The sequence below is a fragment of the Magnolia sinica genome, chromosome 9 (assembly GCF_029962835.1).
Source record: "Magnolia sinica isolate HGM2019 chromosome 9, MsV1, whole genome shotgun sequence".
Classification (NCBI taxonomy): domain Eukaryota; kingdom Viridiplantae; phylum Streptophyta; class Magnoliopsida; order Magnoliales; family Magnoliaceae; genus Magnolia; species Magnolia sinica.
Window position 1 is genome coordinate 16,943,099 of NC_080581.1, and position 14,491 is coordinate 16,957,589.

Below are 14,491 nucleotides of genomic sequence, written 5' to 3' on the forward strand. Positions count from 1 at the left end.
TATAGCTTGGGTTGATTCGAGGTTGTTCGAATTGGGTAATCTTTCTACTCTTGTAATTTTCTTCTTTCATAATGATATTTGTTGCTTTATGTCGTGGTTTTTTTTCAAAAGGGTTTTTCCACATTAAAATTTGGAGTGTTTGTGTTGTGCTTGTTTGGTGTGATTGGATTACTTCACTCGATTCATCTCTGTGTGCTTCTGCAGTCCCCCAACAAGATAAGTAGATCATCACCAATACAAGAAAGAAACAATACGTTGACATGTCAATTTTAAAGGGAGAACACCGATCCATTGCTCAAGTGGTAGACTGAGTGAAGATAACCTAGTTGTAACACTGATGTCTTGGTATCGATTCCTAAGTGGGATGTAGTTAACAGTGGGGTGTGTACTAACAAGCTAACAAAAAAAAATCAAAAGGGGGAATAATTAGGTCACTTCCTCTAGGGAATACACAAATGCCATTAACATTGTGGGGTTGATTGACACTGGCTTTGCTGGGAATAGGTTCACATGGAGTAGCAACCAGGCTGGGCAGTCTCGAGTGTGGGCCGAGTTGGATGGTGTGTGTTGCAATGGTGCTTAGTTTGATGTGTTCGCTTCCTTCCAGGTGAGGCATTTGCCTAGTATGGTCTTGGACTATGCTCCACTTCTTGTCTACTTTCAGTCGGAGCCTACTTCATTCCCAAGCCCTTCAAATTTCAGTGCATGTGGATGATTCACATCTCCTTTCAACAGCTCGTTAAGGATGCATGGGTCTTGGACCTTAGGCACAGCCAATGATTTTGCTCTAAAGGAAACTAAAAAAATGTGAAGCTGGTGATGAGGGCTTGGAACAAAGATTTGTTTGGAAATGTCTTTCAGAATCTCAGGACATCTTAAGGGGAATATGCTCAGCAGAAGAGGTAGCACATGAGTCCTCAGATTCCCTCTTCCAACATATATCAAAGGTTGCGAAAGACAAGCTTTCTCACATGGAACTGATGGAAGAGGTCTTTTGGAAATAAAAGTTGAAGAATGAGTGCCTTCAGGAGGGTGATAGAAACACGAAGTATTTCCATAGTGTTTCCAATGAGTGGGCTAGGAGATTGGTTATCGTGAAGATCGAGGTGAGTATAGAGGAGATGCCCATTGATCAATCCAGGATCAAGCAAGAGGCTATTACACTTAGCTCCTGAAAGTCGAGCCCACATAATCGATTGGAGATTTCTTAGAGGTAATCACATATTCCATTACAAGAATTGATAATGATTTCCTTCTCTCTAATCTTTCTTTAGAGGAAGTGCGCCTTGCGATGGAAGCCCTGTGGGGCACCCAGCCTAAATGGATTCTTGGGGGCATTTTTTCATGATTGCTGGGAGATCATCAGCCAAGGCATCTTAGAAGTTGTGGGCTCATTCTTCCCGAGGTGGGTACTGAAATTGCGTGGATTATCTGCCTCACACGTGCAAAAGTTTAACTGAGCGTAGAATTACGGCTAAGTCCTAAGATGGGGGGAGTGAATAGGACAACTTAAAAATTCTCTACCTAATTAATTAATTTACCAATTCAAATCAATAAGACAAATAACACTTAGGCTTCCAATCCAAAATAAGTCTAATCACATAAACTACAATATGTATAAAAATTAAGAAACTAGTCTATAAAAACAATATAGTGATATTGTGTATAGGATGTGTTGACTATTCAATACTATAGGATGTGTTGACTATTCAATACCTATCATACATCTAATTATGCATTTATATAATTCAAGGAATTAAGCTCATAGGAATAAATAAAAATGTGGGCGAATGAGAATCCAAACACAAACATGTATTGTGGTTCGACTACTTGCCTACTCCACTCCCAGCAGACACACTCTCCTAGAGTGTAATGAAATTTCACTATCAGAGACTTTAAATTAGGTTTACCTCTAACCTTTAAAAGCATGCACTCCCACCGGAGGACTACATAAGGACTTGAGACGCGCACATACACTCCCTTGTTGGAGGAACATATTTTCACCCGTGTTGGTGGCTCCTGCAAGAGACTATTTAGTTTTCTATCGGCTAACCAACAACCATTAGTGGTCATAATTCAAAGTTCTATGTACACTCCTACCAGATGCTCCCTTGGAGACTAATACATACACACCCATGTCTGGTGAATGCAATCCTAATCTAAGACCCTACGTACACTTCCGTTAAAGGCTCCCCATAGAGATTAACATGTACACACCTATGTCTAATGAATTGGACCCTACATAAGAAACTAGGTCACACATAAGAACCTATTCAAGTTTGGGTCACAAACTCTACACGCAGTCCTATATAAGAAAAGAGTATAAATGGACTCTACAATTGACAACCTTACTTATCGAATTGAACCCCTTTGTAGTGCCTTACTTGAGATTCTTCATCAATTCTTTCCATTGCTTCAATCAGCTTCTCAATTGCTCCTTCAACCATTGATATCGATGCTTCAGCTCATATGATCAACTGCCTTACATATGATACTCTGATGAGACTAAGGTAGTGGGAGGATGCTAGAATCTCCTTCAATTAATAAATAGTTAATTTCTAAAGGGGATTCACCTAGATGGGTCTTATACAGGATGTATATATGGATATACCTATAGGGTTAGTGTCTAATATTTAGAAAATGATTGAGATCAAGTACATCTTCACAATAGATGTTAGAATCCTCATTAGAGTAGTAATCTCAAGGAAGATAAGTTGAATCTTATAGGTTTAGACTCATAGGATGAGGGATATGAGTGGAGAATCACATAAGCTCAAATTTCACAAAAAATCCATCTTTTGTCCAAGAAATGAATGCCCATTTTATAAAAATTGTGTTGCAATAGCTATAAAATGATTAGTTAATGAATCTTTTGATAGGATTGAAAGGCCTTTAAATAGGATCGAGTTGTCCCTTGATCCCATCAAGAAACTCTAGAAATTTTCTGTTTAGTTACTAGACTGCTACTTTGATCACATTAAGCTGGTGTTTGATTCTATCGAGACCTGTACACAGCTTAATGATAGGATTGAGAACTACTCAAAAATTGTTGTTTTGTGTTGTTTGGTTTACAACAACTTTTTACCTCTGTTAACATATTTATTATGTTCCAATTTAACTCCTAAGGCTATGTGATATTCAAACAAGGGTTTACCTATTTCAGAATGAATCATCTAGAGGTAGGTTGTTTTAAGTATAAAGTTAGAGTCACCGACGCACCTAATGATTTATCTTTATTCACTCCATGATGCTTCTTGTCTTTATGTGTATTCAATCTTCAACTTCCAAGGGCTCAACCGACTCACTATTATATGAAATCACGTGATTAACAAATAGGTGCATAAATAAGTGAACAATCTCCCCCTTTATTAATTACGTGACAAAAACCTAACATAAATCTTGTCATGGTCCATACTAGTGACAAAACAATACAATTAAAAATATTACTTGTCAAATATAAAGATTTACAACTCAAATATAACAAGATATGTAACATTGCAATGCTCTCCCAAACTTTATCAATTCCTTACAACAATAAACATAACCTACAAAATAGAATTCAACTTATTTTGGTGGGGACTTCATATTTCTCTCCATTTTTATCAGTATTTAACAAATAGTTAATTCAATATATATAATAAGAAAAATTCTAAAAAATCATAAATTTATCAATAAGCACATATTAATAAGGGAATGTAATGTGCATATAAACATGAAAAACATAAAGCATGCATATATCGTCATTTAAAGGATATATCTATCAAGCAATATAACCATATGATACTAAAATCAAGAAAATTTAAAGCAAATTACCAAAAAGATAATGAGGATAAAATCATCAGAATTAACTATAAGCACATTTAAAATGAGACTTTAAATCATTTGATTTACCTATATGCTCATAATGAGGCTTAAATCCCCTGATTTTTCTTTTAAGCCCATATACACCTTCTAACGTCACCAATCCGAGGGGTTATAGTATCCTAAGTCCCTGAAGAGGCAAATCGTGGTAAAGGCCATTAGAACACGTAGGTGTCCAAGGTCTTCATCACTAGAGGATTCTCCTTAATCAAATTCAGACTCCTCCGTATTAACCATGTTACTGCATAGCCTTGCCTTTAGATTTTACTTTGCTAGTGCATCAAGATGCAACATGTCTATAACCCTCACAATTATCACATTGGATATCTATAGTCTTTTTGAAGGGTTTACGTGCACGCTTTTCAATCATTTTTCCTTTCTTGTCACAACCATTTCCTCTATTCTTTTTTTTAATAAAAAAATCATGGAGTTTTTAGTCATTATCTTCATTTCATCCTCATCATTGTTATCTTTTAACTCAATTTCTCTATGTGAGTGCCTATATGAAGTTTTCAAGTTTGAGTTTATTCTTAGAGCGTATTTTAAAATATAGTTCATATGTTTATAGGGAACCTATAACTTCTTTTACTTTTATCTCATCTATGTTTTTATACTTTTCTATTGAGGTTATCTTAGTAATAAACCTATCCGGAATGGATTTAAGAATTTTCCTACATAATCTGCCTTTTAGAAATCTTTTCTCCTAAACCCCACATGGATTTATAAATATCGTTCAATTTTCAATAGAACTCCATGAAAATTTCAAAATCTTCCATTTTAATATTTTTAAATTATATGGTCAAGAGTTGAAGATTCGAGCACTTTACCGAGCTAGTTCCCTCATAGGTGGTTTTCAATATGTCACACTCTTCTTTTCATGTTTCACATGTATATATGTGTTTAAATTTATCGTGGGAAATGGCATAGTAAATCACATTGAGAGCTATGACATCATAGGTATATTGAGCTATCTAATCAATACTCCATTTGGATTGATCTTTGGGAGTGCCGATGCCTCTACCGTCAACTACAACTTGTTTTATGGGCATAGTCCATCCTTATTTGATAATAGCTCAAACCATACGATCAAGGGATCTCAAGAATACCTCCATTCAAATCTTCTAATAGGTGTAGTTAGACCCATTAAAATATGGTGATCATGTGATGGCATTCTCCTCATGGATAAACATAATTCTAATGCTCATATAAATCTTATTCTAAACAGTTAAGTCCTTGAAGAGCAACCCGCTCTGTTACTAAATGAAATTGCATGGATTGTCTACCATGGCATGTGCGAAAGCTTTGCTAAGCTTAGAATTATGGCTAAGTCATAGAGGGGGGGTGAATAAGACCACTTAAAAATTATTTTCCTAATTAAATAATTTACCAATTTAAATAAATAAGGTAAATAACACTTACACATCAAAACCAAAGTGGGTCCAATAACATAAACTACAATATATGCAACAATTAATTAATTAGTCAATAAAGTAAGATAGAGATCTTGTGTGTGGGATGTACTAACTATTCAACATGTAGCATGCATCTAATTATGCATTCATATAATTCAAGGAATTAAATGCACAATCATAAATAAAAATGTGCATAAATGACAAACACAAAAACAAGCATATGTATAGTGGTTTGGCTAGTTGCTTACTTTACTCCCGATGGACACACTCTCCTTGAATGTACCAAAATTTTATTATCGAATGTTTTAAATTAGGTTCACCTCTTACCTTTACAACCATACACTACCATCGGAAGCCTACATAAGACTTGAAGCACGTATACTCCCATGTTAAAGGAATACGTTTCCACCCATGTTGGTGGCTCTTGTAAGAGACTTTATTTAGTTGGCAACTAACCAACAATCACTAGTTGTCCTAATCTAACGCCCTACATACACTCCCACCAGAGGCTCCCTTAGAGACTTACATGTATGCACCCGTGTCCAGTGAATACAGTCGTAATTTAAGACCCTATGTCAACTCCAACCGTAGGCTCCCCAATAAGACTAACACGTACACACTCGTATCAAGTGAATTCAGCCATACATAAGAGTCATGGTCTTACACAAGAACCTATTCAAGTTTGGGCATACACAGAGAAAGAGTGTGAATGGACTCTACAATTGAGAACCTTATGTTAGGCAATCCCAAGTGTAGGGTTGCGATGTAGTAATAACTCGGTGAGATCAAGCTTGATTAGCTATAATGTGGCTAAGAACACTATAGGATTAAGCTATTTCTAAAACTAAAAATCCAGTGAATAGTTAAGGTAAAACTGTAATTAAGAAATACTAAAATTATAGGAATCCACTTTTACCAATCACAATATCTAGTTCATCGATTCATCTTTTATAACTCAACTAGAACTAGATTCTAATTCATTCTAATCAGAAGATCAAATAGTTAAATCAATCACAAATATATAATCTAGGTATAATTTCAATTGAGCAATTCTCTGATGAAATACTTAAACATCAATCATAGGGAATTCAATCATCTATCGTGACCAAAGTCTACAATAGATCAATGAATTTTACAGATTGATTCCTTCTCCAATCAAGCTAAGCAATTGTTAAATCAAAGCATCCATTGTAACCGTAATTCACAAAAAAATCAGAAATTAAAAAAAAAAAAAAAACAAAAATTAAAAACAAAAATAAAAACTTTAAAGTAAATTCAAAACACTTTTAATTAATAATTATTATGAAATCCAATGTATAAATCAAATGAGCTAAAATATTGTAATAAAACTAGAAGCTTCACCCCTTAGCCTTAGCTAAGAGATTAGCTAAACATAGCTAACAAAAAATAAAAGGAAAACAAAATATCAACTAGAACTCGTGAAGAAATTAAAGCTTTAAGGGGTTGTCAATGCTCCACCTGAGTTTTTTTCTTTCTTCTCAAACCCTAAAAGATACTTTGGGACATCCAAAACACCCCAATTTATAGAACTGGAGGTCCAACTTTCACACCAACTTGAAAATTTCACAAAACTTACGTAGTCATTAGCTTTTTCGACAGGTCTTTGATAAGATCAAGACCTATTGAACATCCGTTGATGTTATCAAAGATCTACTCGATGAATCGAGTAAAAAATAAAATTTATTCAGTAACAGAATTTTAAAATTCTAGAGTTACTCATTGAGATTTAAACTTCTTCGATGAGATCGAAGAATGTGTGATATTTGTCTACCAAACTTTTCTAAAAAATCCAGAGTTTCTCGATTTGCGATCGATTCATCAAAGTCGTATCGCGTCCACTCGATTGGATTGAAGATCATATCGATGGCATCGATTAGTGTTGTAGTTTCTTCAATTTTTAAATCCACTTTAAATCTTCAATTTTATTCCTTTTGCACTTAATTTCCTTGGACATTTAGCTCTTTAAATCTAACTCTTCAATTAATTTTTTTCCCGGGCTTTAAATCTTGATTTTAAGCACAAATTTGACTTAGCCTTCAAAATCTCTCTGTATGATGAAAACATATTCAATTAGGATACTTCAACATTAATTTGCATAGGAAAGCACTATGAAATAGGGATAATTAAGCAATATTTAGGCATTATGACCTTACTCATCAGATTGAGCTCCATTTGTAACACCTTACTTGAGATGCTTGATCGATGTTCTTTCGTGCTTTAATCAGCTTCTCAATTGTATCCTTGATAGTTAATGTTGATGTTTTAGTTCCTACGATCATCCCCCTTGTATATGACACCCCCATGAGGTGACTAAGGTGGTGGGAGGATTGTGAAAATCTCCTACAACTAATTAATAGTTGATTTTCAAAGGGGTTTCACCTAAATGTGTCTTCTACATGATGTAGACAAGTATATACCTATAGGCTTAGTGTTTAATCTCTAAACAATGATGAAAAATGAAGGTAGGAATCCTCATTAGCATGGTAATCTCAAGGAAAATGTCTTGAATCTCATAGCTTTAGAGTCATGGGATGAGGGATCTGAGTAGAAATTACCTAATCTCTAATTATATTAAAAACTCATCTTTTTTCCTAAGAACCAAATGCCTATTTTTATAAAAATCATATTACAATGGATATAAAATGGCTAGTTGACGGCTCTTTCGATAGGATGAAGGCCTTCGATAGGATTGAACTGTCCCTCGATCCCATTGAGAAACTATAGGATTTTTCTATTTAATTGTTAGATTATTTCTTCAATCGCATTGAGTTAGTCTTCAATTCTATCGAGACCCATTGACAGCCTATTGTTGAGGGTCAAATATTGCATATCAGACCCATTTATTGTATGGATTTACAAGCATGACACCGTTTAATAGCCTAATTTAATTGTATTTGTGATGCAGGGCGTCTTCATGAGCTTGGACTGGGAAAGGACACTAAAAAGCATGGATTTACCGATCTGATGACACTAAAGCATGGGACGGACCTTAGGAGACCAAGATCGATAGATTTGCACGCCAGGGATCCAAGAAAATCGAGGAATTGAAGCTCAAGTGGCCTGAAAAGTGTCCAGAATGCAAGATCATAGGGTTCTCACCATCCGATCAGTTCGAAACTCCATATATGGCCTGAGGACCATAAAGTAACCGTACACGTAAAATTTCAGCTCCTGGATCACTGTGGAAGTGGCCCAACGGACAGATCAACCCCTTTAATCATTATGTGGGCCCCGCCTGATATCTGGATATACCCCAATTTTGGTCTCAACGCCTTAAACTGCGTGTCAAAACAGATGGATGGAGCAGATTTCTTACAAACATCACCATGGGATCCACACATGCAGTGCACGTGCAAGTGCACGGGTGCACCGGACGAACATAGAAAATAACAAAGTCGGTCAGCAGGCGCTGACCGACTCAAACTCAATTTTTATTATTTTACGCAGCAGCGTAACGCTGCCGACGATCGGTTATGCTTGTGGGACCCACCCATCCTGATTGCTGATGATCAGAACCTTCCATTGTGTCCAAAGGGTGCCTATAAGCCTCACCTAGGTGTCCTTTTGGACCCATGAACGTAATAACAGGAAGATTACCGTCCAAACGGAAGATGGACGGTGGAGTAGAAGGTATTGTGGGCCACATGAAATGAGGACCAAAAGTAGTGCTTCCCACCTGATTTTTCGAGTAGAACGCAGTGGACGGATCGGATTTTCCAAAAAGATAGTGAAATGGGGCCCACCATCGTCACAGCGTCAATGACGCTACCCTGTTTTCGCAACCGGACGCCGTCCGACTTTCACGGCGAGTTGTACACCTTTAGGGGCGGTCGGACGGCTGATCTGAACCGTTCATCATGTAGGTGGGCCACAAATCTCCCAGGGGACGTTGTCCTTTTGGAAGGAAAGCAAAAAAAAGAAGAAGCGCGGAGACTAGTATTTCGGATTGCGTGACGAGGGCAGGATGTTTTTGCTGCGGAAGGACTGTTTCGCAGCCTGATCTTTTCAGGACTCCACGGCAGCCCTGGAGAGGGCTTTCCATCTTTAAAAAGGAGCCTAACGTGGAGGGAGAGGGATATATACGGAGGCAGCATTCTAGGAAAGGGGCGAAGGACGGTCTGCTGCATCAGCTGCTGGAACGGGAGAAGAGAGGAGGCAGGGACACTGCTGGGTGTTCAAAGGAAAAACGGAAGAAAAGAAGGAGGAGGTGGACGTGGCTGGCATCAAAGGCTGGGAGTTGGATTGAAGCTGGGCTTTTCGTGGAAGCAGCGGCTCGGTTTTGGGACTGCTGGATGTGGGAGCTGATTCGGTTTTTTTTCTTTCTTCTTCCTTTTCTTCTTCTTCTTCTTTCTTTTAATTAGAATTTAGCCCATATCATGTGTGGCTAAACCTCTTAGCTAGGGCTAAGAGGTGAAGCCTGTAGCGAGATGGGAGAGTCTATTCTATGCAAGTAGATTAAATTTCTGAACTTACTTTGATTTAGTTGATTTTTATAAGGAATATTTTTATTAGTCTTTAATGGTCTGTTGTGACAGAAATTACAATGGGTTTGCAATGGCTTTGAATATTTCTTTCCTCTTTTTATATTTATGAAGTCAGGAAGCCCTGTTGTTCATCATTGTCCCATGGGCATGGTAGGATGACAGTACCTTCCTAATCTTCATACGTTGTTGATTGGCTGGAAATTAGTTTAATTCTATTGTTTACTTTGTCTCCTGGGCATGGTTTGGTGATTGAATCCATTCTAATTCATATACCTTTCATCTCTCGAAAACCAAATCAAGTAAGTTCAGTTTGAATTCCATAATCCTTGATGCAGGCATAAAATCTCCCTGATCTCTACAAGTGGATCCTCTGAATCCCTAGTTCCCTTCCTCTGAATTCCTTAAAGTTTTAGATAATTCTTCCACAATTATTTCGTAAATTCTATTTTGTTTAGATCGCATCTTAGTCTAGTTCTAGTTCTACTTGGTTTCAGATAACGTACAGGTATCAGTCCCTGTGGATTCGACCTCGGACTTACCGAGTTTATTACTACATCACAACCCTACACTTGGGGAGTGAACAAGTTTTTGGCGCCGTTGCCGGGGACTGACGGTTACGTTTTTCTGAAATTAATTAATTTTAGAATTAGTTTGAGATTAGGATTTTACTAACTGTAGCTTTAGATTTTTAATTGATTTTTTTTAGAACTAACTTGTTTCCATATTTTGTAGGATCCTGACATAAGTCCATAAATTGGTAATTCCTCCATAATCTCTTTACTTTTTCTACCTTTTAGAATTAGGGTTTGAATTTTATAGATTTTTTTTAATTCTAGTATCCTCCCATCTGTAGGAAATAGTTTATTCTTAAAACTAGGTTATTTCTTAATTAATTTTCTACTTTTATTTTTTCTAATTTTAGAATCTAATTTTTCTCCTAAATTATTTTTAGAATTTTTGTTTAGAAACTAACCTTCCTATTTTGTAGGCCTTTAAGATAGAAATTTCTAACTTGGTAAGCTCCTCCCCTACTGTCTATTTTTCAATTCTCTTTTAGTAATTTACTCTCTAGTTTAGATCTTTCCTAATTTACTTTAGAAATTTCAACTTTCTTTTAAGAATTCCTTCTTTTAGAAATTAATTTACTGTTATTTTTCTTCTCTTTTTAAGAATCTAACTTATTTTTGTTTTATTTTGCAGGTTTTTAACTTAGGACTCCAATGTGGTAATTTCTTTCCAACTCTCTCTTTCTTTCTAGATTTTCTTTCTTAGGATTAGGTTTTTAATCGAGGGCTGCGAGTGTTTTCATGCCCAAGTGGGCCCGTGACGACACTCGACATCTCTTGACTGAAGGAGGATTGGTTGAGGGGTTGACTATCCATCGCAGGACTAGACACCACTCGAAATCCCCTGAGTTAACTGAAGTTATGGCTGAAGACCAACCTCCTCTACTCCCACCCAGGGTGGAGGATACCCAAGATGAGAATGAGGTGCAACAGGCACCCCCGCCTCGTACGTTACGAGATTTTCTACAACCGGCGGGAGTGAGTACGCCCTCATGCATGATTTTTCCTGAAAATACAGGACAAATGGACATCAAGCCAGGAGTTATCCAACTCCTTCCCAAATTCCATGGACTTGAATCAGAGAGTCCATATTTACATTTGAAAGAGTTCGATGAAATTATAGCTACATTATGTTTTCCTAATGTATCTGAGGATACAATTAGGCACTCCTTCCTTTTTCCTTAAAAGAGAAAGTTAAGACGTGGTTACATTCATCGCGTCCTAGATCCATTGGCACATGGAACGATATGCGGAGGGAATTCATAAAAAATTCTTCCCACATCATAAAACGATTACCCTCGGAAAGCGATCATGAACTTTGCCCAAAAGGAAGATGAAACATTCTTTCAATGTTGGGAAAGGTTCAAAGATTTGGTCAGTTCATGCCCACAACACGGATTTGAAACGTGGCGCATTACAAATTTTTTCTATGATGGACTGACATCTTCCATGCGCCAAATGGTCGAGACAATGTGTAATGGAGAGTTCATTAATAAAGATATCGACGAGGTATGGGACTACCTCGATAGTTTGGCTGAAAAAACACAATCTTGGGACTATTACCCAAAGTCGAACACCACGTCTAGGCCGACTCAATTAAAGGAGAAAGGTGGATTATATCTCTTGAAAGAAGAGGATGATCTCAAGTGTAAAGTGACTACACTCATAAGGAAAGTTGAGGCCATGGAAGGAAAGAAGGATAAGGTCAATGAAATTGTTTGCGGCATCTGTGATTGCAACATTCACACAACTGAAAACTGTCCTACAATACCTGCCTTTCGAGGAGTGTTGAATGAACAAGCCAATGCCGTAAATAACTATCAAAGACCTTTTACTGGACCTAACTCCAACACATACAATCTTGGCTGGAAAAATCATCCAAACTTTAGTTGGAGGAATGGACAAACGGCGACTCCTCCAGGTTTCTTCAATCAAAATCCAAATCAAGTGAAACCTCAAGAGGAACCGGTTCAAAATCCCATACAAGAGCTAGCTCAGGCAATGCGGGGAATCACAGATTTTATGCAAAAAATAGATTCTCGTATGACGGTTATAGAAAAGGGGATGCTTCCTGCACAACCTCTCCCCAATCCTAAACCGCAGTACGAGAATAATGATCCCAGCTCTTCAAATCAGATGGGACATGCTAAATCCATCACCACTCTTAGGAGTGGGAAGATCATTGATAAAACTCTTCCGGTTAGGCCCGAAAAGCCTCAAGAACCAAAAGAGGACAACAATGATGGATCCAGTGATGCCCCACAAAAAGTGGAACCGGAACTTTTAGAGAAGCCAGTTGCTCCATTCCCCCAACGGTTGGTTTCACCAAAACCTCTCTCTAACTCTCAGGATATCCTAGAGGTATTGAAACAGGTGAAAGTCAACATTCCTCTACTTGATGTCGTCAAACAGATACCTTCATATGCCAAATTCCTAAAAGACTTATGCACGACCAAGCGACGGAAAATTATTCAAAAGAAAATCTTCTTGACTGAGAAAGTGAGCGCCATCCTGAAGCAAGACGTGCCGCAGAAATTCAAGGATCCCGGTAGCCCAACCATATCATGTGTAATCGGGAACCATCGAATTGATCACGCACTTCTTGACTTAGGAGCAAGCGTCAATCTGATTCCCTACTCGGTATACAAACAGTTAGGTTTGGGTGAATTAAAACTCACCCTAACCACACTACAACTTGCTGATCGCTCTGTTCGTGTACCAAGAGGGATAATTGAGGATTTGTTAGTCCAGGTCGATAGATTTTACTACCCTATAGATTTTATCATCTTGGACACCGAACCCATCAATAACATGAGCACTCAGATTCCCGTCATTCTTGGTCGCCCATTCCTTGCCACGCCAAATGCAATTATCAATTGCAGGAATGGTGTCATGACTATGTCTTTTGGAAATTTGATATTGGAGTCAAATATCTTTTTCAATAACGGCAGCAACTCAGAGGATGATGATGATTTTCATGACATTAACATGATTGACTCTTTCGTGGAAGATACGATACCTCTGACCTTATCCTCCGACCATTTAGAGACGTGCCTGGCCCACTACCATGATTTTGATGATGACATGATTAGGGAGACGTGTGCCTTGCTTGATACTGCACTACTTGAAGTTAACCGATGGAGGCCACAATTTGAAGAATTACCACAAACCGATGTAGTGCCTCTACCGTCTATCCTCAAAGCACCGAAGCTTGACCTAAAATTTTTTCCAGCTAATCTTAAATATGTTTGCTTAGGTCAAGATGAGACATACCCGGTGGTGATTTCTTCCCACCTTGAGCAAGAACAGGAAAGTATGCTTATCTCTACTCTTATTGAACATAAACGAGCCCTTGGATGGTCGATTGCGGATCTCGAGGGAATTGATCCTTTGATTTGTACTCACCACATTCATCTTGTGGATAAGGTGAAGACCTCCCGACAATCACAGCGTCAATTAAATCCAAATATGAAAGAAGTGGTTAAGGCCGTGGTTCTTAGTTATTGGATGTGGGTATCATATACCCTATATCCGATAGTCAATGGGTGAGTCCAACTCAAGTGGTTCCTGAGAAGTCCAGAATCACCATCGTATCCAATGTCGACAATGAACTTGTGCCAACTAGAGTCACTACTGGTTGGAGAATATGCATTGACTACACAAAGTTGAATATCGTCACGAAGAAGGACCACTTTCCTTTGCCCTTCATTGATCAAATCTTGAAAAGGCTAGTTGGTCACTCTTACTATTGCTTCCTTGATGAATATTTAGACTACATTCAGATAGAGATAGGCCTTGAACATCAAGAAAAGACCACATTTACATGTCCCTACGGCACCTTTGCCTATCGAAGGATGCCATTCGGACTATGTAATGCCCCCGCCACCTTTCCCGATGTATGCTTAGTATCTTTTTCCGATATGGTGGGGCAATATCTAGGGTCTTCATGGACGATTTCTCTCTTTACGGTCCATCTTTCAGAAAGTGCTTGGAAAGTCTTAAATGTGTCGAAAAGATGTGAAGAAAAGAACGGTACTTAATTGGGAGAAGTGTCATTTCATGGTTCAAGGGAATTGTCCTTGGGCATATCATCTGTCAAAGGGAATCGAGGTAGATAAGGCAAAAATCGATCTTATCTCTAACCTAC

The 14,491-nt window shown here is 37.8% G+C and overlaps 1 non-coding gene across 1 annotated transcript; it reads right to left on the bottom strand.

Moving 5' to 3' along the window:
* Positions 1 to 11,638: 11,638 nt before the first annotated feature.
* On the bottom strand, positions 11,639 to 11,744 carry LOC131257079 (small nucleolar RNA R71). Its single transcript, XR_009177099.1, has one exon. It is a non-coding gene; the product is annotated as a small nucleolar RNA R71 (small nucleolar RNA).
* Between the last annotated feature and the right edge of the window lie 2,747 nt (positions 11,745 to 14,491).